General features: G+C 41.0%; 1 long non-coding RNA gene across 1 annotated transcript; it reads left to right on the top strand.

Moving 5' to 3' along the window:
* Window positions 1-5,173: 5,173 nt before the first annotated feature.
* LOC141425571 (uncharacterized) lies at window positions 5,174-9,485 on the top strand. The gene is made up of 3 exons (XR_012450547.1): window positions 5,174-5,282; window positions 7,784-7,918; window positions 9,383-9,485. It is a non-coding gene; the product is annotated as an uncharacterized lncRNA (long non-coding RNA).
* Window positions 9,486-23,414: the final 13,929 nt, after the last annotated feature.

The raw sequence follows: 23,414 nt of genomic DNA, 5'->3' as shown, positions 1-23,414 counted from the left end.
ACACTACAGTCTATTTTTCTATTGCTATCCTAGACCATTTCCTGTAGCTGTGACAGAATAATTGAGACTGGACAGTATGTAAAAGAAAGAAGTTTATCTTGGCTCAGGGCTGTGGAGACTAGAAAGTCCAAGATCAGGCAGCTGCATCAAATGAGAGTCTGATGCTGTCTTAACTGAGGCAGAAAGCAGAAGGCCAAATGGATATGTGCAGAAGAGATAAGACACAAGGGTCAGCCTCCCTTATAACCACTCTCACTGTAACTAATCCAGTTCCTGAGAGAGAACTCACTCTGGAGGAAAAGCATTAATCTAAGCACCTCCCTTTGGGCTCCACCTCCCAAGACCGTCTCAGTGAGGAGTTAAGGTTCCAACAGATAAGTTTGTATGTGTGTGTTTGTTTCTTTTGGCGGTACTCTACTGCTTGAGCCATGCTGCCAGTAATCCTATTTTGCACTTCTCACCATAGCTGTGATGACAGGTGGGCATCTAGCTATTGGTTGATATGGGGGTCTCACAAACTTTGCCCCCCTCGCCAGCTGGCCTGGAACTGCCATCCTCCCAAGTAGCTAAGATTGCAAGTATGAGTCATTGATGCCTGGCTTCCAACAGATAAGTTTTGAAGGACATACCCAATTTTTTAAAAATTTTATCCTTTTTACATTTACTCAAATGTGTATACATTGTTTGGGCCACCTTACCCCTTCCACCCTCTTGTTCTCTGACTTTGTTGAAGAGAAAATGAGATAATAAAAAAGACATAGCATTTTTGCTAGTTTAGGATAATAATAGCTATACAGAGAGATTCCTAGCATTGCTTCCATGCACATGTGTATTACAATCCATGTTGGTTCATCTCTACCAGACCTCTTCACTACTTCCTGACTACCTTCCCATAGTGGCCTCTGCCAGTTAAAGATTACTTTATTCGCTCCTCTACAGTGAGCACATCAACCACATTCAAGCTTTAGGTTTCCTTCCCTTTCCCTACCCCTCCTTTGCATGTTCTCCCCTTAGTGTGTGACCCAGGTCCAATAATATTACTGCATTTGTTTGGGGTCTATAGTCCACATATGAGGGAGAACATATGATTTTTGGCCTTCTGAACCTGGCTAACTTCACTTAACATGATGTTTTCCAGTTCCATCCATTTATTTGCAAATGACAAAATTTCATTCTTCTTTGTGGCTGAATAAAATTCCATTGTGTATAAATACCACATCTTATTCATTCATTCGTCGGTATTGGGGCATCTTGGCTGTTTCCATAACTTGGCTATTGTGAATAGTGCTGCAATAAACATGGGTGTGCAGGTGCCTTTGGAATAACCTGAGTCGCATTTCTTTGGGTATATCCCTCGAAGTGGTATTGCTGAATCATATGGCAGATCTAGGTTTAGTTTTTTAAGAAGCCTCCATATTGTTTTCCAAAGTGGTTGTACTAGCTTACCTTCCCATCAGCAGTGTATGAGGGTTCCTTTTTCCCTGCATCCTTGCTAACACATGTTGTTGTTGGTGTTCTTGATGATAGCTATTCTAACAGGGGTGAGGTGGAATCTTAGTGTGGTTTTGATTTGTATTTCCTTTATGGTCAGTGATGGTGAGCATTTTTTCATGTATTTTTTGGCCATTTGGATTTCTTCCTTTGAAAAAGTTCTGTTTAATTCAGTTGCCCACTTCTTTATTGGTTCATTGATTTTTGGGGAGTTTAGTTTTTTGAGCTCTCTGTATATTCTGGTTACCAGTCCTTTGATGTATAGCTAGCAAATATTTTCTCCCACTCTGTGGGTGGTTTCTTCAACTTAGAGACTATTTCTTTTGCTGTGTAGAAAGCTTTTTAAATTCATGTAGTCCCATTTGTCCATCCTTTCTGTTAGTTGCTGGGCTGCTGAGTTCTACTGAGGAAGTCCTTGCCTATACCTATTGCTTCCAGAGTATTCCCTGTTCTTTTCTGTACTAACTGCAAGGTTTCAAGTCTGATATTAAGGTCTTTAATCCACTTTGAATTGATACTGGTACAGGGTGACAGGCATGAACTTAGTTTCAGTTTTCTGCAGGCAGAAAACCACTTTTCCCAGCAACATTTGTTGACGAGGCTGTCTTTTCTCTATTGTATGTTTTTGGCGCCTTTGTCAAAAATAAGGTGGGCATAGCTGTGTGGATTCATATCTGGGTCCTCTATTCTGTTCCACTGATCTTCATGTCCATTTTTGTGCAAGTACCATGCTGTTTTTATGCTATAGCTCTGTACTATAGTTTGAAGTTGGGTATTGTGATACCTCCAGCGTTGGTCTTTTTGCTCAGTATTGCCTTGGCTATTTGAGGTCTTTTGACACACTCAAATTTTATCATCTGATGTGGTGATTTCTGTTTCCAACTGGTGTTCTATAGGATCCCATACATCCAAAACCTTCTAGAGATGTGAATTCTTCATGAGCTTGCTATGATGTCTACAATTAGCCACTAGAAATTGATCTTTATGACAATGGGAGAAATCTAGTGGAGTTCCCCAGTCATAGGCTAAGTTGTTTTATTAAATACTTTTCCCTTTGAAAACTTGATGATGCTTTTCTCCACAATTAGGTAGCTATAGAATTTGAGATTAACAGCTCTCTACTTGCTATCTCATCCATGGGGTTTGCTATTAAATATTTTGTGCTAACTGCCATGTGAATTATGCTGCATGATAATAGTTTGTGTCAACATGGAACTTGGTGACTGCAAATTTCAGAAGATCCTGCCTGCTCTAGCGCCTTTCCAACCTCACCTCCTATGATTCACCCTTTGTTTTTGGCCTCTCTCCTTATAATCATTGCACACATTGTTCCTATTAACTGAAAGCTCTTGTGTCAACTCTTTGCATGACTGGTTTCTTCTTTTCTTTTAGGTCTCAGTTTAAATGGAGAAAACTTTTATTTTTGTCTTAAACAACCTTATTGAGACATAATTTTTATTTCCTAAAACTCGCCCACTGAAAGCATACAACTCAGTGGTTTTTAGTAGATTTACAGAGTTTAGAACATTTTTATCATCTTAAAAAGAAACCTTGTACCAATCAGCTGTCACCAACCATTCCCCACTTCCACCCAATGCGCTACCTTCTACCACTAGAGATTTATCTGTTCTGTTTTTTTTTTTCTTTCCTAATATTTTGGGGATTGTGGGGATTGAAAATTTGTTCACTCTGATCATTTAATATAAATGGAATTATATAATATGTGACTGGCCTTTCACTTACCATAATGCTTTCAGAGTTCATCTATGTTGTACCGTGTATCAGTATTTCATTTCTTTTTATGGCTGAATAATATTCTATTTCATGGATATACCAGATTTTGTTTGTCCATTCATCAGTTGACAGAGATCATGTTTTTTCCACTTTTTGGTTTCTATAAATAATACTGATGTACAACTTTTTGTGTGGACATGTATTTCCATTTCTGACCTAAGAGTGAAATTGATAAGTCATATGGTAACTATTTTTAACCTTTGAGGACTTTCTAGATGAGTTTCCAAAAGAGAATTTCTTCTCTTCCATCTTAAAAAGCTCTGTCCTTCTCTTTCCACTCCTATAGCCCATCACTATTTATTTCCACTTGGCAGTAATCAACAATCTGAAATTAAAGTCTTACTTGTTGAATATGCACAACTAGAATGTGAGCTATATGGTGGGAGGGAACATGTCTGTTTTGTTCTTCCTCTATCTCCAACATTTGATACATGCCTAGTATATTCTGAGAGCTCTGTAAATATTTTTTGAATGATTGAATAGTGAGTGAAAAAACTTTGGGGAATATTTGTGTCAGGCTGTTAGAAACTGGGGGAAGGGGTTGAAATGCTGGGACAGACAGGATTCTAAATGAAGTAGCCATAATAATTGTATTCAGTGACACTGTAGAGGTGAGGGAAGATGGCAGCTTAGAAGTGTCCTCCATTTTGACTCTGAATGAAGAGTCAGGTAACAAAGGAGAGGCTATATTCCGAAGACAGAAAGAGAGGAAGAGTACCAGGAATCATGAAAGAGGTGGCAGGACAGCTGAAAAGCATGGAGAAACAGAGGAAACAGAAAAAAGCAGAAAACAGTTTCAAGCCCCATCCCCAACTCCCAAGAAGCCGGAGGAGAAGTCCAAGACACAATCACAAGGTAAGCCAGATGGCCCCAGTGACAGACTGGCAATTCTAGCTGCAGGATAAACCCACACCTTCCACAAACCCTAAACCCAGTGTGGGGATTTGGTGAAACAATGACTGCTCCATTGTCAAAGGCTGTCCTCTACGAAGAAAGACATTTTGTGGCTCCCCTCACTACTGAGAGCTGTAAAAAGGTGCTATTTTGAGAGAGGGCCCATGGTTTGAGACTATGCTATGCTGGGGGCTGGAAACAAGGAACAATCACAGCCCACAGAGTCTTGGGACAGTGCCATCCTGTCTGAGTGAGAGATGGCTACAAGAGGGGGCTGTGGAGAGAAAGAGGGTCTGACATGAACCCACAGAAGGTTCAAACAGCAAGGAGCTCTGGCAGCAAAGGGTCATGGTGGTCAGAGGCCCCTCCTTCACTGGGGAGGAACAAATTCCAACACCTGTGGATTAAAGCAGAAACCAAAAACCAAGCACTGAGCCAGTGACTGGGTAGTAGTATTCAGCCTCCTGGCTGGTGTGACTATGTTGGCTGACAGGTGAGACTGAGAACACAGAGCCCAGGCCTTCTGAATCACATCATTTCCACAGCCTCCTTACCACAACAGGTTGCAGACTTCTGGGCAGAGTCTAAAATCACTAAGGCCCACCTCTGGGAACTGTATCCTGGTGTATGTTTGATGCCAGGCTTATCTGAAGGTACCAAGTTCACAGCCTTCTCCCACCTGACAAGGAAGCGATATTTGCATCAGACAGGACTCATTTCTACAACCCTATAGATGGGGATGATGGGGTGGGAAGGGATATATCTCTGAGAAGGATATCCTGACCAGCTGAGTTGGTTTTCACCAGCATTCTCTCCCAGTAAGATACTGGGGCAACAGAGAGCAGTCATCTTCTAGAAACATGACTAGAGGGATTCCTGTGTCCTTAAAGGCTGCAACTTGTAACTTCCATTGCCTCAGCCGAATCAATAAGCCCTGAATTTCCCTTGTTCTAAATGGATTCCATTTCTGTCTTTTTCATAGGAAAATAATAGCAATGATGTTCAATCAGGACGGAGGCATGGTGACCAGCAGACATGGACACATCATAAGAGAATGGACATGGCCTCTAAAGGGGAAACTTGATCGTCCAGTTGAAGTTGGGGTATAATTTTGCAACTTATCATTCTTATGATTACTACTTATATTGTGACAATAATTTATTTTGAGTTATTTCCCGCTATCATGGGAAAAAGAGGACTGAGAAGACTGAATTACTTAGTTTGGCTATCAGCCAGCCAGTTGATGTGATAAATTCTTATTTCAGTCCTTCGATTTCCTTGGTTCTTTCTTAATGGATTTGTCTTTGCCAAGCAGCAGTTGGTTTAAACAGCAATTTAAAAAAATTAGTATTGGAAAATTTTCCCTGACCTACTATAAACACATGTTCAAAATAGTAAAGTATACAAGGTTGAAGGCAAAATTCCCCTCCCCCTCAATCTCACACTGAAGAACTTAACCCTAGTAAGAGGTTGTTGTGTAACTCTGTAGGACTGAGGATCACAACTTCAGGTAAGGTAAGAGTGAGCCTGCTGGGTAGCAGCTGGAGCAAACTGAAAATTGTCCCACCTGAAAAGGAGGCAGCCTTTACTCATGGCCAGAAGACTTGCCACATGGAAATATAAGTCTGAGGTTGCTACATTTATGATTAAAAAGAAAAAAATGCAAGAAATTCAGGTTTTTAATTTTGTTTTGTTTTTGCTTGGTGCCAGTTGCTCATGCCTGTAATCCTAGCTACTTGGGAGGCTGAGATAAGGAGGAGGATCATGGTTAGAGGCCAGCCTGGGCAAATAGTTCATGAAACTCCATCTTCAAAAGAACCAGAGCAAAATGGACTGGAATTGTGGCTTTAAGCTGTAGAGCATCTGAGTTAATTCCTTACACCCACAAAAAAAAAAAAAAAATCCAGGTTTTTAATGGAAACATCTTGCTATTTGAAAGTTAGCAAATAATTCAAAGTTTGAAGAGACTAAAGCAAATACTTCTGAACTGCCAGTCTGCAACTTTTGTGCTAACTTCCTTCATGCATGTATCGTTACTCTGTGTGTGTGTATGTACAAATGGGCTGCAGCAGTCCAGGGCCACTGCATATGGTTGTGCAGGTGGCTCACTGAACAACCAACCTTCACAGTACCATTTACACAGAACTGTGAGGTCTAGTGTGGCAGTCACTGGCCACTTGTGGTTATTGAACCTAGAAATATGCTATCACTATAAAATACCACATTTCCAAGATTTAGTGCAAAAATGTAAAATATCTTAATTGTATATGTATTGCCTGTTGAAATGCTACTATTTGGATATGCTTATTTATAAAATATCTTATTAAAATTAATTTCACCTGATTTTTTTACTCCTTCTAACGCATCTACTAGAAAAATTGAAAACTGCTCACCTGGCTCATATCTGCGACTTGGCCTTAGAGCTCCACAGAACAGCACTGTTACTGGCTATTGAGGAGACTGATGTCTAGGTCTCTTCCTCACAATTTACAAAATCATTTTGGTGGTCTTATGTCCTACATAGACTTTTTTTTTTCCTGCTTTTCAGACAGTGTGTCACTACGTATCCCAGGCTGACCTCAAATTTGCCATCCCCCTGCCTTCACTTCTTGAGTGCTGGGATTTCAGGTAGATGCCACCATGTCCCACTCCTCCACATTTTAAATGGTGATTTTTAAAGAAGTACTGTTCAGTTGTGGAGGATTAGGGAAGTAAAGAGTAGGTGAGAACCTATCAGGAAAAGTTCTATGTGAAAATTTCTTATTCTGAAGTAAGGATTTCCTCACCCTTTACCTAAAAAAAAAAAAAAGAAATAGCTAAATCAGGATCCCTAGTAGATGAGCACATCATTCAGTTCAAATTACCTCATGTTGTAGCCATCAAGAAGCAAGGAAGTATAACTTGAACCTAAAACCAAAGTCCTTGCTACCTACGCAAAGTGTTTTGGGTTTTGTTGTTGTTGTTTTTAATGTGGTGCAGGGGATATAACCCTGGACCCTTGCACATGCTAGGCGAGCATTCTACCACTAAGTTACATTCCCAACCCTGAAATATGCTTTACAGATCTGTGAGGATTCACTCAAGTTTTAAGAACTCAGTCACTTATTGTTACTTTTCCATTCTTATAATTTATAAAATCTCTCCAACTTTAATGAGCTTCCCAGTAACATTGAGGCTTATACAATGTTTTCGTACTTGGTGGCCACTGATGGTTTTCCTCAACACCAAGGAAATCAAATGTTTTCAAGTGTGTCGTACAGGAGAGACTGTTCATGTCTCAGGACTGAAATTAGGACTCTGAAGTACCCATTGATTGAGTCACCTAGCGTTTTCTCAGTCTAAAGTGAATCCAACTTCTTTGTAAGACAGGAGTATATGCTGCAGTCGTTTCTGCCTAATCATCTTCCTTCTCTCAGTAAATCATAGCACCCCATAAGTTTGCAACACAAAACCCCAAATCCATTCCTGACTTAACAGAATTAAGTCAAGAAGGAAGTGACTGTTGGCCCCAATGTCCTTCCACAAAGCATGTCAACCTGATTTCCACTTGACGGATGAGGATGAGTACCCTGTAAAACCTGACCTTCTTTTCTGTGGTCCACAGGTGAATAAGTTCATCACTGTGAAGATCGCTGGGCGTTTTGCCATCACTTTGATCTACAAATGGCATCCCCAAAGCCTGGAGCTGTCACTGGCACCCATAAAACACAAATCTTTGCCTCCATGTTTACCTGACACAGTAGGTCTAGAGGTTTCTTTGCTTTCTTTTTCCTTCCCTTTCCTTCTTTTCTTTTCTTTCTTTCTTTTTTTTCTGTGGTACTAGGTTTTGAACTCAGAGCCTACACTTTGAGTCATTCCACAACCCCCTTTTTTTGTGATGGGTTTTTCAAGATAGTATCTCTCGAACTATTTGCCTGGTCTGGCTTCAAATTGTGATCCTCCTGATCTCTGCCTCCTGAGTAGCTAGGATTACAGGCATGAGCCACCAATGCTTAGCTTTCTTTCTTGTCTTTTCTTTTTTTTTTTTTGAGACAGGCCTATGCTGTCCTTGAACTCTTGATCCTCTCATCTCATCCTCCTGCATACTGGAATCACTGGTATGAGCCACCACACCCACCTCCACAGGTTTCTTGATCGCCTTACAATACCACCTTGTCCAGATGAGCAATATTGACTGATTTTTAGATTCTAACTTTCAGGATCACCTGGTAATTTCTACAATAATAGTGCTGGAATTTTGCCTAGTTAAAAAAATTCTACTATTGGGGCTGAAAGTGTGGCTCAGTGGTAAAGCACTTGCCAAGCATGCTAGAGACCCTGGGGTACATCCCTAGGGCTGGGGGAGAGAGAACACCTAGTTCCTTCTAAGGCTATGGTTCCTAAGCATAGGAAAATTAATCCATATCAGTCGGATGCCAGTGACTGTAATCCTAGCTACTCAGGAGGCAGAGATCAGGAGGATCACATTTTGAAGCCAGCCCAGGCAAATAATTCACCAATACCTGTCTCAAAAAACCTCATCACATACACAAAAAAAGGGCTGGTAGATTGTTCAAGGTGTAGGCCCTGAGTTCAAGCCCCAGTACCACAAAAAAAAAAAAGAATTAATCCATATTCTAACTGATTGAATTGTTAGCATTTCTTTTATCATCTGTTAAAAGATGGCATAGGGCTTATATATTGCTTTGGAAAGCAATATACAAAATTAAAGCAGTTTATAGGTACTTTTTTAGGGCATAAGTAACATTCCAAAAAATCCACTTTTTTAGGGCATAAGTAATGTTCCAAAAACCCATGTTAGAGTATTGTTAAAACTCTGGCCCACAGTAATTTCTCTAAATAATCGTTTCATACTTACACTAAGTCTCTGTAGAGGAAATCTCGGCTAAAACTTTGTGTTTGTCAAGAGATGAGCTATTAAACCAATATTCTACTTTCATATAGTTAAACAGTGAAGTAGCTTGATCAACCTTTAGAAACTTAAAATTTTGAGTGTATTTATATGAATAGTACACTTATTATAGAAAGCATATGAACACATATAAAAGATCTTTATTTTCATTTTGTAGAATTGCTACAATTGTTTTTGAATATGCTGAATTTTTGTGATTTTTGCCATAACTAGTGCTTTTAGGTCAAGCTGTCTTGCCTCCCTGGGTTTTATTAACCATGACTTCTGAAAAAAGTTTATAATCTCTCTCAGTCACTCCCTGATATCAATCCCACTTCTGGGGAAGTCAAGGACTTATTCAAGGCCTACAAAAGAAAGCTCAAGCCCCTGGAATTTGCAGCACAGAACAAAGATGTAAGTGCAAAATAATTACTATTTCAACCCTGCATGCAAGGTTATTTTACAGTTCTAACATAGACTGGATTTGTTTTAGAGAGCCAGTGAGTCAAGCTGTTGAACACAGGTAGACCCATTTACATAACGACTTTAAGTCTGACGTTTGTTTGGGAGTTTTGGGATTTTTTTTGTATTTATCTTCGAAAAAAAGCCATTGTAACCGTTTTAAGTACACAGTTTGATGGCATTAAGTACTTTACACTGCTGTGCAGCTCTCACTACCGTCATCCTCATAACTCCATCTTGCAAAACTGAAGCTTGCCATTAACCAGTAACTCCCCATCTCCCCCAATCCTCTGTTTCCTGTCTCTGAGTTTGACTACTCTGAGTATCTCGTGGGAATGGGATCTTACTGTATTTGCCCTTTTGCAACTGGCTTCCTTCACTCAAGCTAGTGTCTTCAAGGTTCCTCCATGTTGTAGCCTGTACCAGAATTTCCTTCTGTTTGGCTGAGTAACATTCTGTTTTAAGCCCTGTTGACTCTCCACGTCTGTGGCTTCTGTATCCACGGATTTAACCAATGGTGGACTGAATATATTCCGGAAAAAAATTGTATCTGCACTGAACATATACAGACTTCCTTTCCTTGTTATTATTCACTAAATAATGCAGTATACAAACTGTTTCTATAGCATTTACATTTAATTAGGTATGGTTATAATCTAGAGATGATTTAAAGTATACAGGAGGGTATGTGTGGTTTTATGCAAATGCAGTAAGGGACTTGAGCACCTGCACGTTTTTATATCTGCAGGGGTGCTGGAACCAATCCTCTTGGATACCAAGGGACAACCATACATACCATTTTGTTTATCTACTCATTTGTCAGTGGCTTCTATCTTTTGGGTGTTATGAGTAATGCTGCCATGAACATTGGGTGTACAAGTATCTCTTTTTGACCCTGCTTTGGGTCTTTTGGGTATACACCCAGAAGAGAATTGCTGCATCATGTGATAATTTTATTTTTAATTTTGTAAGGAACCATTGTACTGTTTTCCATAGCAACGATGCCACTTTATGTTCCCATCAACAGTGCACAAGAGTTCCAATTTCTCTACCTCAACATGTGTTATTTTGGGGGGTGGTTCTATTTTGTTTAAATAGTGGGCACTGTAATGGGTGAAAAGTAGTATATTTAACTTTTTGAAAAATCAAATTTATTAAGATATGATTTACAAAAGTAAATGTGGCTATTTTAAGTGTATTGCTTAATGAGTTTTGACAAATGACTATACTTATGTAACCACTGCCAAAAATCATGACAGAAAATTTCCATAACAGCAAAAGGTTCCCATGCACTCCTTCCCTTCAGTTCACTATCTCCTAGGCCTAGACAACCACTGATCTGCTTTCTCTCACCATTACTTAGATTACTATTTCTAGTGTTCTACATCAATATAATCACACACCCAAGTAGACCAATTTGCACTCTCTTCTGTCTGTCTACTTTTGCTCAGTAGAATATGTTTGATATTTGTCTGTGATATTGTATATCATGGTGGGTGTCTTTATGGTTTATAGATGAGCACATTCCAATATGTGGACTCACCACACACTTTGCTTACCCACCCACCTGCCCACAGACAATGGAGTTGTTCCCAGTCTTTGGCTATTCTGGATAAAGCTGGTGTGAACATTCATGTACAAGGTTTTGTTGGGTGGGTGGGGAGATTTAAATTAAGTTAAATTAAAATGTATTTTATGAAACAATTAGAGATGGTAGTAATTTTAATTTCATTACCTAATGAAATTAAAAGTTGATCATTTGTTTTGGTTTCTAACATCTTTTGAAATTTAACATTCTATGAAATCATGAGTCTAGGTGTCTTTATTTCTTAAGGGGACATTAACAACATTTGGAGCAGGTTAATTCTTAGTTGTACAGGATCATCTTGCATGTTGTGGAATGTGTTCCTGGTCCCACAAACTTACCTGATGGTTTTGATCTTTATTTATTATTTATTTATTCTCACTATGTAGCCCGGGCTGCTCTTGACTTTACAGTCCTCCTGCCTCTGCCTCCTGAGTGCTGGGATTACAGTTGTGCACCACCATGCCCAGCTGTTCCAAGGAACGTAGTATCACAAAGACCTTTGGATGCTCATAGAGTGGGTTATGTTTGAGGAGAAAGTAGTGAAAAAGCAGCTATGTGATTGCAAACGGGTCCATGAAAAAATATTTTTACGTATATTTTTAAAAGACTGGAAAGATGCATATCTAAACTTTTGTATTGAATACATTACTTTGGAAATCAGAAAGAAAGGATATTTTTGCCAGGCATGATGGCAGAGATCAGGAGGATCAAGGTTTGAGGCCAGCCTTGGTAAAAAGTTAGCAAGACACGGTCTAACCCAATAAACCAGGTGTGGTGGCACTTGCCTGTGATCACAGCTACTCAGGAGGTGTAGGTAGGAGGATCACAAGTCCAAGGCAAGCCCTGGGCAAAAATATGAGACTGTATCTAGAACATAACTAAAAGAAGGGGTTAGAACCATGGTTGAGAGTCTATCTAGCAAGTATGAGGCTCTGAGTTCAAACTTCAGTACAAGAACGAAAGAGAGAGAGGGAGAGAGAGAGAGAGAGAGGGAGAGAGAGGGAGAAAGAGAGGGAGAGAGAGGGAGAGAGAGAGAGGGAGAGAGAGAGAGGAAGAGAGAAACTCACAAAGATAAAAACATTATGAGTAACATTAGCAAAGAAACCAAATCAGAGAGCAACAACTTGTTACTAAAGGGATGCAGGGTTTTTGTTTGTTTGTTTTTGTTTCTGCTGTGCCAGGGATCAAACCCAGGGCCTTCCATATACTAGGTATGGGCTCTACCACTGAGCGGCACCCCCAGAAAGGGCAGTCAGAATGTTTGAATGATTATTTTCTGTTATGAAACCTCCACTTTCCCGCCTTTATTAAGGACACTCCCTCCATGCATGAAAGCCTTCCTGTACCATTTTCTTAATAAAGATTGGGGTATGTATACAGTGCATTCATAAATGGTACAGAGGAATCATCCAAGTCCCTTGCTATGACTTCCGTAAATAACTTCACCAACCATCAGTTTTCCCAGGCATTCTATCCCTCAAAAATAAATGTTCAAAGTTGTGCAGGCAAGAACAATGAATTAACTTCTCAATTGTGACGATTTAGTTTTTGAATTTCTTTTCAGTATGGGTTCTTTTGCTTATTGTTCTGACGTATGGGTTCTTTTGGTTATTAGATGTTCGTATGTCTTTGAACTACACTTCTAAAGGGCCATGTTAAAGCACGACATTTTCAGATAAGGGCTTTTTCTTATTTCATTCCCTCCCAATAACTTGAGCTTTCACATGAATGCTGGGTTTGGTATGTCGGAGTTAGCATACTAAACACCAAAAGCTGTAGTGAGTATACCATTGTGTTCTCTACTTTTGAAGCTGCACACAGAATTCATAAATGGATGTCTGACACTTAGGAAACTGTTTTTGGCCAACCATTTCTTGTGACCTGTTTTTGTTGCTGTCTAACATGAAAAACTAGTGCAGTTCTATGCCTGGGTATTGACACTCAAGAATAGACACCTGCTTACACAGACTTACATGAATGTTCATGACAACTTTATTCATAATATTAAAAAGCTGGAAATAACCCAAGCATTGACCAGCAAAACACAGCACACACATACAATGCAATATCACTCACTAATAAAAGGGAATGAGCCACTGAGACACAAAAACAGATGAATTTCAACTGAGCAAGGTGACATATACCTATAAGAAATTCACTTGGGGCAGGTGCAGTAGCTCCTATCTATGATCCCAGCTACCCAGAAGGCACAGGTAGTAGGATCATGCTCTGAGGGCAGCCCCAGAAAAAAAGCACAAGACTCTATCTGAAAAATGACCCAAAGCAAAAAAGGCTTAGGGGCACAGCTCAAGTGGTAGAGTGCCTGCCTAGCAAGAGCAAGGCCATGAGTTCAAACTCCAGTACCAGCAAAAAGAAAAAGAAAAGAAAAGGAAGGAAGGGAGGGATGGATGGAGGGAAGGAGGAAGGAGAAAAAAGAAAAGAAATCTATGTAGGTTGTGATTAACGAATTCAGCAAACTTGTAGTGGGAAGAGGTAATAAAAACTATTATCAGGTGTGGGAGTTTCTTGATATGTAGGAGATTCTTGTGAATAGAGAAATTCAATCATTTTGGTTTTAAATTTAAAATGTATTTTATTAGAGTGACACATTAAAAAGCCTGTTTGTTTGGTTTTTTTGGTGGGCATCCTAGCTCACACCTGTAATCCCAGCAATTGGAATGCCAAGGCAGGAAGACTGAGAGGTAAAGGGCAGCCTGGGCTGCATAACAAGATCTTGTCTCAAAAAGTCAAAAACCAAAACAGAAAAACAAACAAAACAAAAACTCAAAAGCCCATTTTGTTATGTTTGGAAGGCCACTTAAAACATACTCTATCTACAAACTCCATTAAGATAGCACTTGTTTTTGCCACATTGATTCACTCAAATTAAGCCAATTAAACCTCTTTTCACAATTAGACTCCTATATAATCTAATGAATAAAACTTTTACTATATATTAAAGTACACTTAAAACTTTGAAATATTTTGTTCCCCTTTCAATATTTCAAATGCATATCTTCCTATTCTAAAGCCTTCAAGTTCAGCAGACCCAGCAGATTCAGATACAGCCGATCCAGCAACAGACATAAGCCCTATGCATGACCTTGTGACATCGATCAGACTACGGAAACTGCAGAGGAAGGCCAAGCACATTCTTCTGCACTGGCTGAATCACTACAGATTTGCCCTGGGTCAGTTCTGGAACCCATCTTGTTGGTCCATATGACAGATACCATTATTCAGACTTCTAGAGAATCTACTTAAACACCTGTCCCTCTGAGGTTTCCAAAGTGGCAAGTGTTTGCCCTGGAAAGCTGATACACGCAGGTTCTTATCATGGACTCAGATAATTGGCTGTAGCAGGAAAATAGAAGACCCTGATTTTATTGAGAAGAGAATCTATTAGGTTACCTCTAGTTTTGGTTGTTGTTTTGTTTTATAAGAAATGGTGTTTTCATGTTCATTTTGGGGCCAGAAAGTACTCTCACCCTTCAACCACCACCCCTGGCCTCCCTGGCATAACCACAGTCCTTGGCTGTGCTGAGTCACAGGCCTCACTGAAGAGGGCCTCGAGTTAATGTGCTCTGGCAGCGTCAACTTGTAGTTGGTGTTTGATTTTAGAGCCTATCACCGTTTTAGTTCTCTTAAAAAAAATTTTATTGGTATATGATAGTTGTACAGGCGGTTTCATTGTGACATTTCCATATATTCATATGTTGTACCCTGACTTGGTTCATCCTCTCCATTATTCTCCCTCTTCTCCCACTCTCCTTCTTCAAATGACTTTGACAGGTTTCAATGTTCCATATTCATGCATGTACGAAAGTGCCTCAACCATATTCACCCTCCTTTACCCTCTTCATTCATTCAGTTCTTGTCTGGTAATATAGCACAGTTTATTCTCATTATTTGTGGAAGTGAGGGTTACTAAGTTAGTAAATACTGAACTACTTTGCTAGGGGTCGCTCACAGAAAGAGCTTCCTGTGAGATCTGGTCAGGACCTTTTCATTAAGCGGCCTGTATAAACTTCTGTGTGTGTTTCTGTCTAAAGACACCTCACTTCTTATATATTATTGATTCTTAACAATGAGTTCCTGGTCAACAGCATGTCTAAACAAAGCTTATCTAAGGTGTATTTTCTCCATCAGGCACATGACAGCCTTGAGCTTAGGAACACTAGACAGCACTTCAGTGTCACACTCCACAAGTCACTTTAAACAGCAGAAACAACAAAAAGCACAAAAGGGCCCAAAACACGGCACTAAGTAGGCCCTGAGAAGGACAGTTGTTTACAGTACATCTGAAACAGGAAGGCCAAGTCTGGCTGCCTTGACCTTAGCTGGGAATATGCATAACAGGCAACCTAATAGCCACCAAAGTGCTGTGGATATTGACATGGGTACAAGTAAATTTTAGCAACAGGCAAATTCACAGATGTGGGATGAGCACTGATTATCTGCTAAGTCCAAAGACAGCTCTCTCCATTTTAGGAATTAGTTTGCTACATACTAAGGGATATAGCAGAGCTTCCCAAAGAACTTGCCACAAGTGTTTCACACAGAGATGAAAATGAAAGAGTCCTCAGAGGAGCTCTGCTGGGTTGCCATGATGGAGCCCCTGGGATAATTGCCTTCCCCTGCAAGCAGCCTAGTAAGTTTATCTCAAAGTGCCATACAAGCACATCATTTTTTAATATCACATCTTCTGTGATAAGAATTTATAGGAATAGGCCTTTACAGATTTCTATGTAATGAAAGAGGATGGGGAATGCTGGTCTATATATAGCCTAGAAAGATACAGTCCTGAGAATCAAATAGGCCTGTTTAAATCCTGATTCTGCCTCACTTTAAGCTGAGTAAATTTGAACTATTTTTTTTCTGGTGGCACTAGGGTCTGAACTCAGAGCCTTATGCTTGTTAGGTAGGCACTACCACTTGAGCCACTGTGCCAGCCCCAGGTATTACCTTTGATTTCATGAAAATAGGAATGCAAACACTCCTTGGCTTTTGTGGGGCCCTGGTTCCAGAACCCAATGTAAATAGCAAGATCTGAGGATGCTCAAGTCCTTTTTTATAAAATGATGGAGTATTTGCCTAAAACCTTCACACACCCTCCTGCATACTTCAACTCATCTCAATGCATGATGCCTAAGGTAATGCAAATGATATGTAAATAGTTGTTTGCTTAGGGAATAGTGACAAGAAAAAAGTCTCTACATATTCAGTACAGATGCAGTTTTTTTCCTGAATATTTTCGAGTCATAGTTGGTTGAATCCACAGTTGGTTGAATACTCCTGTGTTAGTCAGACTTTTCGTCACTATGGCAAATACCTAGAGAAACAATTTAAAGGAGGAAAGAGTTATTTGGTTCATGATTTCAAAAGTTTTAGTCCATGCTCAGCTGGTTCCATTGCTAGGAGCCTGAAGTGGTAAAGCAGAGCATCAAGGCACTAGGGCATTGCAGAAGAAAGCAGAGAGGGAAAGGCGGGGGTGGAGGGCAGGGGACAGGAATGCTCTCAATGATCTACTTCTAACTAGGCCCAACCTCCCAGTTTTCACCACCTCCCAATAACACATCAACTTATGAATCCAGCGACAGTTCAATCCATTGATTAAGTCAAAGCCCTCATGATTTAATCACTTCCCCAAATCCCTAACTCTGGGAATTGTGTTGAGGCTCAAGCCTTCGATACACGAGCATCTTGGGGCAGACTTCATACCCAAACCATAATGCCTCCAATGCAGAACCCGCAGACATGGAGGCCCCACTGTGTTCACATCAGGGTGGCACTAATTCAATAGGATGATTTTAAAGAGCTTGACTTACTACCTGGCATGAGGTGAGCACAATCAAACTCCTATGGAGTAGGTTTGTGGATAGAAAATTTTCCTTGTTTCTTACATAGATGCCATGTACCAAGAGGTACATGTGAAATAAAAGAACGAACAGAAATGAACATCTGTCAATAGTGAAGGAACATCCAGGCTACTGTGGGCATCTTAACCCATAAGGCTCAGCCTAATGGTGCCATGATCTAGGAAGGATGTTCAGTGGAATGAATTCTGTTTTCCTTTCAGGAATGGAATCACAGCACATCTGCAAAATACCCATATTCCCACAAAACGCAGTCACCCAAAAAAAGATCCCATTAGCAACAGTGCCTCTGAAACAAGATGCAAAAGAACAAGACAAGTACAAGGAATACCTTCGGTACCGAAACACCTTCTTCACACTCAAGGGTGTCTTTACTCAAGGCTGTCACATCCAGAGACCAGTCATCCATCGGTCCTCCTGGTAACCAGCCCCATTTGTCTTTTTTCCCTCATTTGCCTTAATAATTCATAGTCCAGCTTATGTTTGAGAGATGGACCACCTACAGGCTCAGCAAGGCCTGCAGGTAAGTTGCTTAACACAAGAGATCTCTGGAAGCAGATTGGGTTTAGGAGTTGCCACTTTCATGCTTATTAATGAAAAGTCCTTCCTAAAACTGGGACAGTTTACTTGCCTAAACTCAAGCATTTGAACTCTCCCCAGTCAGGCTTCCCAGTTAACCAATCAGGAATCATGGACATAGCTTGTCACCTTTAGAGAACACATACTTGCAGAATAGCTGAAAATTCCTCAGTTGGTGGCCGGACACAAGCGCCACAAGTGACTGTTTCTCCTGCCTTCCCCGCCAATCCTGCTGAGGGAAATGCTTATTGTTTTCTTCAATAGCATAAAAAACTTATTTCTCTATGCATTTGTAGCTCTGGGTCTCCCTGCCAAACAGGGATGCTTCCTATCCCAAGTTGAGAAAGGCTCTGGGCTCATCTCTGGCTAGGTCTAGTAGCATGGGGAGGGGAGGCATTGTCAGAAGGGCAGCCTGGTCTCTACACTGGGTGGCAGCCTTCTGAAGCCAGAGAAGCCCTCACACCACTCATACTGCGCACAACCTGTGCACACACCTGGCAAGACCCCAAAAGCCAAGAATCCCTAGAACTTCCTAACCTAATACTGCTTCTGTCACATTTGGTGAAGACAGTCAATTGAGAGAAAACTTGGAAATACCACGATGGAACTGTTTTGTGTATTTGAGGCATTGTTGCCTGCCTCAGTAATGGTGCTAAACAAAGTGGTGCTGCCAGGTGACACCTGGCTATGGAATGAATTCATACAACCTGTGACAGTTTTTGGCCACCTGGAGGGATGTGGCTAGGCACAGTCAGCAAGCAAGAGGAAGACTTGGTCCCTGTCCTTTAAGGGCTTCAAGTGTGCAGGAAGAGATAAGATAGTGTGCACCATCAATACAGGGAAGATAAGGAAGGAAGAGCTTGCAGGGTAGTAGAGATAGAATGGTAGAGATGTGTTGGAATAGACTATTTCTAGAAAGGGAGATTTTTGTTGTCATTGCTGGGGATCAAACCCAGACACTCAACCTATCCCAACCCAAGTCCATTTCTGCATTCCATCTCCAGGTGAGAGGAAGAATTAATTTATTTATTTTTACAGTACTGAGATTTGAACTCAGGGCCCCATGCTTGCTAGGCAAGCATTCTACCACTTGAGCCACACCCCCAGCCCTTTTTTGCTTTAGTTTATTTTTCCACATAGGGTCTTGAGTTTTTGCTCAGTTGGCCTCAGGCCAGGATCCTTGTACCTTTGCCTCCTGCTAGCTGGGTTGATAGCTGTGTACCACCATACCCAGGTTGTCTGTTGAGATGGGGGGAGTAGATCTCACTAACTTTTTTCCCAGGCTGGCCTCCAACCACAGTCCTCCCACCTCTGTCTCTGACATAGCTGGGATTACAGATGTGCACTAACATGCCCAGCCCCACAAGGATTCTTTTGGGAGCATTTGAATAGGATTTTAAGTGATAGAATTTAGATTTGCAGGTAGGGAGGGGTGGGTATTCCAGGTGAAGAGATGAGTAATGAGAAGGACAATAATTCTAATGACATCAGGGATGGTTACATTTATTGATTGCTGGTGCAGTAGGCACCAAGCTAAATGCAAGTTATTGCAGGATTTCATTTAATGCTCACGACACACTTAAGGCTCACTATAATTAACCCTTGCTGTGCTCCTCACCTCCACTTTAGAGCTAGGGAAACTACGCTCAGCTAATGAGCAGCAGAGCCAGGGTTTGAACAAAGGCTTATAGGTGGGATGATGCAGGCCCAGAGGAAGGCTGAGCAGTTCAGTGTTGCTGGAGCTCAGGGCGCGGAAGACAGGCAGTGGGCAGGTATGTTGGACAGAACCAGCCACCACAGGCAGAAGACGCTGAGAGATGGAGGGAAGGGGCAGACAAATCCAGGATTACTTAGGGTGCAATTTAGGGATTTATGGACAGAAGTGTCTCGGGCAGCAGCCAAATGGGAGGATCCCCACACCCCATGGCAGGAGGAAGGATTTACATGCTAAGCTAGAAAAAGGTGGGCAAGGCCAAGCCAAATGCTCCTAGGTTTTCCTTGAATCAGATAAACATCTCAAGCATCAGTTAAGAAATAGTCCTGATGCCAGTGGCCAGCTGGAAATGCTCCATTGTCTCTCCTAATGACATCGTTTATCCTGGATTTGGGATGCACATCAGGGCCACCTGACAGGCAAAATGGTTGTTAAGATCAAGATGGTGGTAGTCATGTCAAGCTAGGTACCTGTACCTGGTTCCCTATAGCAGACAGACAACGGAATAATGTACTAATAATGCACTAGTTAGGAGTTGTTTGGCACCTCTCTGAACTTCTGCTTCTTTATCTGTAGATGGGCAATAATAATACATGCTTCACAACGTTCTGTAAGATTTTTTGGTGGTACTGGGGTTTGACTCAGGGTCTCATGCTTGCTAGGCAGTCACTCTACTGCTCGAACCATTACACCAGCCCTTTTTTGTGTTGTGTATTTTTGAGATAAGGTTTTGCAAACTATTTGCATAGGTTGGCTTCGAACTGTAAAATTTGGATGAGGTACACATGTCAAGTTTTTAGCACTGTGTCTACCACCCTATAACTCCTCAAGGCAAAGCAGTTAATGTTATGTTCAGTCTGTTACAGAGAAATACATACGGTCTTATTGTGTGCTTGAGAAATTCAGATTGAGTCCCTGTACTTGTGGGGATATTGAAAGACTTTGTAATTTCCCTTACTTGTTTTAGAAAGTTTATTGCTGTTTTTACTAGTCCACCCATTCAATTCTAGAGTGAGCTGATTTCTTTCTTTTTTAATTTTTTTTTTGGTGGGACTTGGATTTGAACTCAGGGCTTCATGCTTGCAAAGCAGGCGCTCTACCACTCGAACCACATCTCTAGTCCATTTCACTGTGGTTATTTTGGAGCTGGGGATCTCGCAAACTATTTTCTTGAGCTGACCTTCAACTGTGATCCTCCTGATCTCAGCCTCCCAATTAGCTAGAATTACAGGTTTGAGCCACCAACATCTAGCAAGTTGATTTCTTTTGAACACATGGCCTATGGGTCATAGTACTTTGTTTTTCCATCCCCTTCCAATAATATCAGTACTTTCTACCATGATGCATATTTGAGGTTAAGATTGCCACTAAAACCCTCAAAATGCAAGTTTATTGAATATGCTGGGTGAGAAATGCAGGAAACAGACAAAATTTACATCTGCCTGTATTTAAAAATCCATGCTTTTAGGCCTGATGGAGTGGCTCAAGTGGTACAGCACCTGCCTAGCAAGTGTGAGGCCTTGAGTTCAAACCCCAGTGCTGCCAAAAAAATACCCAAAACAAAAATCCATGCTTTTTACAAAGTTCAGAAACTGTTTACCGATGCAGAGATTAGAGCATAGGCAAACACTGGCAGCACCATAGTATTTAGATACCTTGAAATGTTGAAAGCAACAAACAGACACCCAAACACATTAAGATCAAGTAACAAACCTGTGACGTCTCCACATAGTGACACTTTCTAATTCAATTTCTCCTTTTAGACACAAGCAAGTTGTCACATTCTTTGTAGGAATCCAGTCATCATTTATAGTACTGAACTACAGGAGCCAGTTTAAATATCCCTTCATTTATAGAACTATCCATACTACCAGGGAAGTGTGTAATATGTGTCACAGAATGAGAAGAGAATTTTAGCAGGGCGTTGGTGGCTCACACCTGTAATCCTAGCTACCTAGAATGCTGAGATCAGGAAGATTGTGGTTCAAGGCCAGCCCTGGCAAGAGACCCCGTCTCCATAATAAGCAGAGCAAAATAGACTGGAGGTATGGCTCAAATGGTAGAGTACCTGCTTTGTAAGCATAAAGCCCTGAAATCCCAGCTCCACCAAAAAAAAAAAAAAGAGAGAGAATTTTGAAAACGTAGATTCTACTGGGCTTTTTTTATGTGAATGGAGAAAGACAGTATCTGTGGCATATGGTAAAGTATTTTGTACAGACTATCAAGGCTATAGCAGTTTATAAATTAAAACTGGTGTTCGTTAAAGAACTTGTCCTGAGCACTGTTTTTCTAAGTGCTGTTTGCCAAAAGAAATAAAATCACTTATAGTGTGAGGCAACACTTAAGCAGCTATGGGTCAGTTTTACTTCCTATAGCAGTCCATGTGAGTAGCAATCATCTTTTTTTTTTTTTTTTGTGGTACTGGAATTTGAACTCAGGGACTCACGTTTGTTAGGCAGGCATTCTACCACTTGAGCCACTCCACCAGCCCTAGGAGTAGTAACTTACAAGTGGAATTGCATTAGCATGTACCTTTCCCTAACTTTTTATACGTTGTTCCTCATTTTCACAGAAAGCACACATTGAAATCGTTACATTTGTGGTGAACACATTTACGTGAACGCTAGGAGTCATCCCCATCCTCGTGGTTCTAAATAGAACGCCGAGTTTATTTAGTATTTGCCCATCCTCTCCTCCATCCAGGTGCCTCAGGGGCAGGTAACCTCATCCCAAGCTGTAGGGATGCACCCCTGTTCAGTGCATTTATCCGGTGAGTCATTGGTTGAGGAGGTAGGCATGGACATTGACCTAATGAATTCCAGACTTATTGCTTGGAAAGCTGGGAAAAAAGTCCTCCGTCTTCCTTAATGGTTGTTCTGGGTAGAGGTGAGGCCTGGAGTTGTTTGGCCATCAGTTCTCTAACTACAGATGAAACCAACACATGCAGAATGAGGGATTAGATATGGAGCCAGCTGCTGGGTGATGCCACCCACAAGGTTCTGCCTCAAGACTTCCAGGAGCCAGCCAGTGTCTCACTAAGTCAGTGTCAGTTGCATTTCCTTGCAACCAAAGAAAGGCACCCCGATTGATAGAAGTCAAGGTGTAAGCGGTCTGGGAGGTTTCACCTGTAGTATCCTTGTATAGTCCTTGTAGTGAAGACTGACAGAGAGTTGAAGTGAACCTGAGTGCTCAATCCATAACTAAAAGTCTTTTCACTCTTTCTCTCCAGTTATCTAGTCCATCATTTTTTTATCTTAAGGATTCTAAACATACTTTTTTTGTGGGACTTGGATTTGAACTCAGGACTTTGCAGGTGCTGTAGCACTTGTACCACATCTCCAGTCTCTTGTGCCACTGGCACCTGGCTAAATATGCTTTTTACAAAGAACTTTAGATTGGCTCCATGAGTTTTATTTTGCCTAGATCAAATGCATCTTTTGTCTACTGATTTTATGAACTCTCTTAGAATTAGCTTTCTTTATGTGTTTTGGAATTTTGGATTCTAGGCTAATTGTGAGTGAAAGGGTTTTTTTCCCCTCTTTCTGTGATGTGCATGTATGTGTGTGTGGGTGTGGGTGTAATGTGTGTGTGTGTATGTGTGTGTCTGCTTACCTTCTCCTATCTAGTGGTTTTTCAGTTGCCGCCAGTCCTCACATTCAGAACCAAGCCTAGTAACATGGCATGGGTGTTGTGTCCCACAAACATTAGGAGTGCTGCACACCCAGTCTCTAGTTCAGCAAGCACATGCCTTAGTCCTGGTTGGGAGGCAGTGTCTTGTTTCCCACTTGCCTGGACACAAATTATGTGAGCTACACCCAAGCAGGGTAGACAGCAGCGAATAGAACCTCATGCATAGAGCAGTGGAAGCCCCCACCCTGGTCCTTGGTTTCAAGAAGTGACCCAAGCTAGCTTCCCCAACCCCTAACCCCACCTCCAGATTTTCACTTTATTTAACCCTGTTTTTCAGAAGCAGCTAACTTCTTGTCCACTTTTGCTGTTCTAAACCTGCAGCCAACAAAGCTTATGGCTTGAGCCCCACCAGCCTGTTGGGTTTCTATCCAGAGGTCTTCCTCTTGGTTTGGAGTGTAGTTTTGTCCTTTAAATTGCTTCTTTTTCTATTTAACT

The sequence above is a fragment of the Castor canadensis genome, chromosome 8 (assembly GCF_047511655.1).
Source record: "Castor canadensis chromosome 8, mCasCan1.hap1v2, whole genome shotgun sequence".
NCBI classification, from domain to species: domain Eukaryota; kingdom Metazoa; phylum Chordata; class Mammalia; order Rodentia; family Castoridae; genus Castor; species Castor canadensis.
Note: the sequence above shows the minus strand (reverse complement) of the source record. Positions and strands in the feature narration are given on the sequence as shown.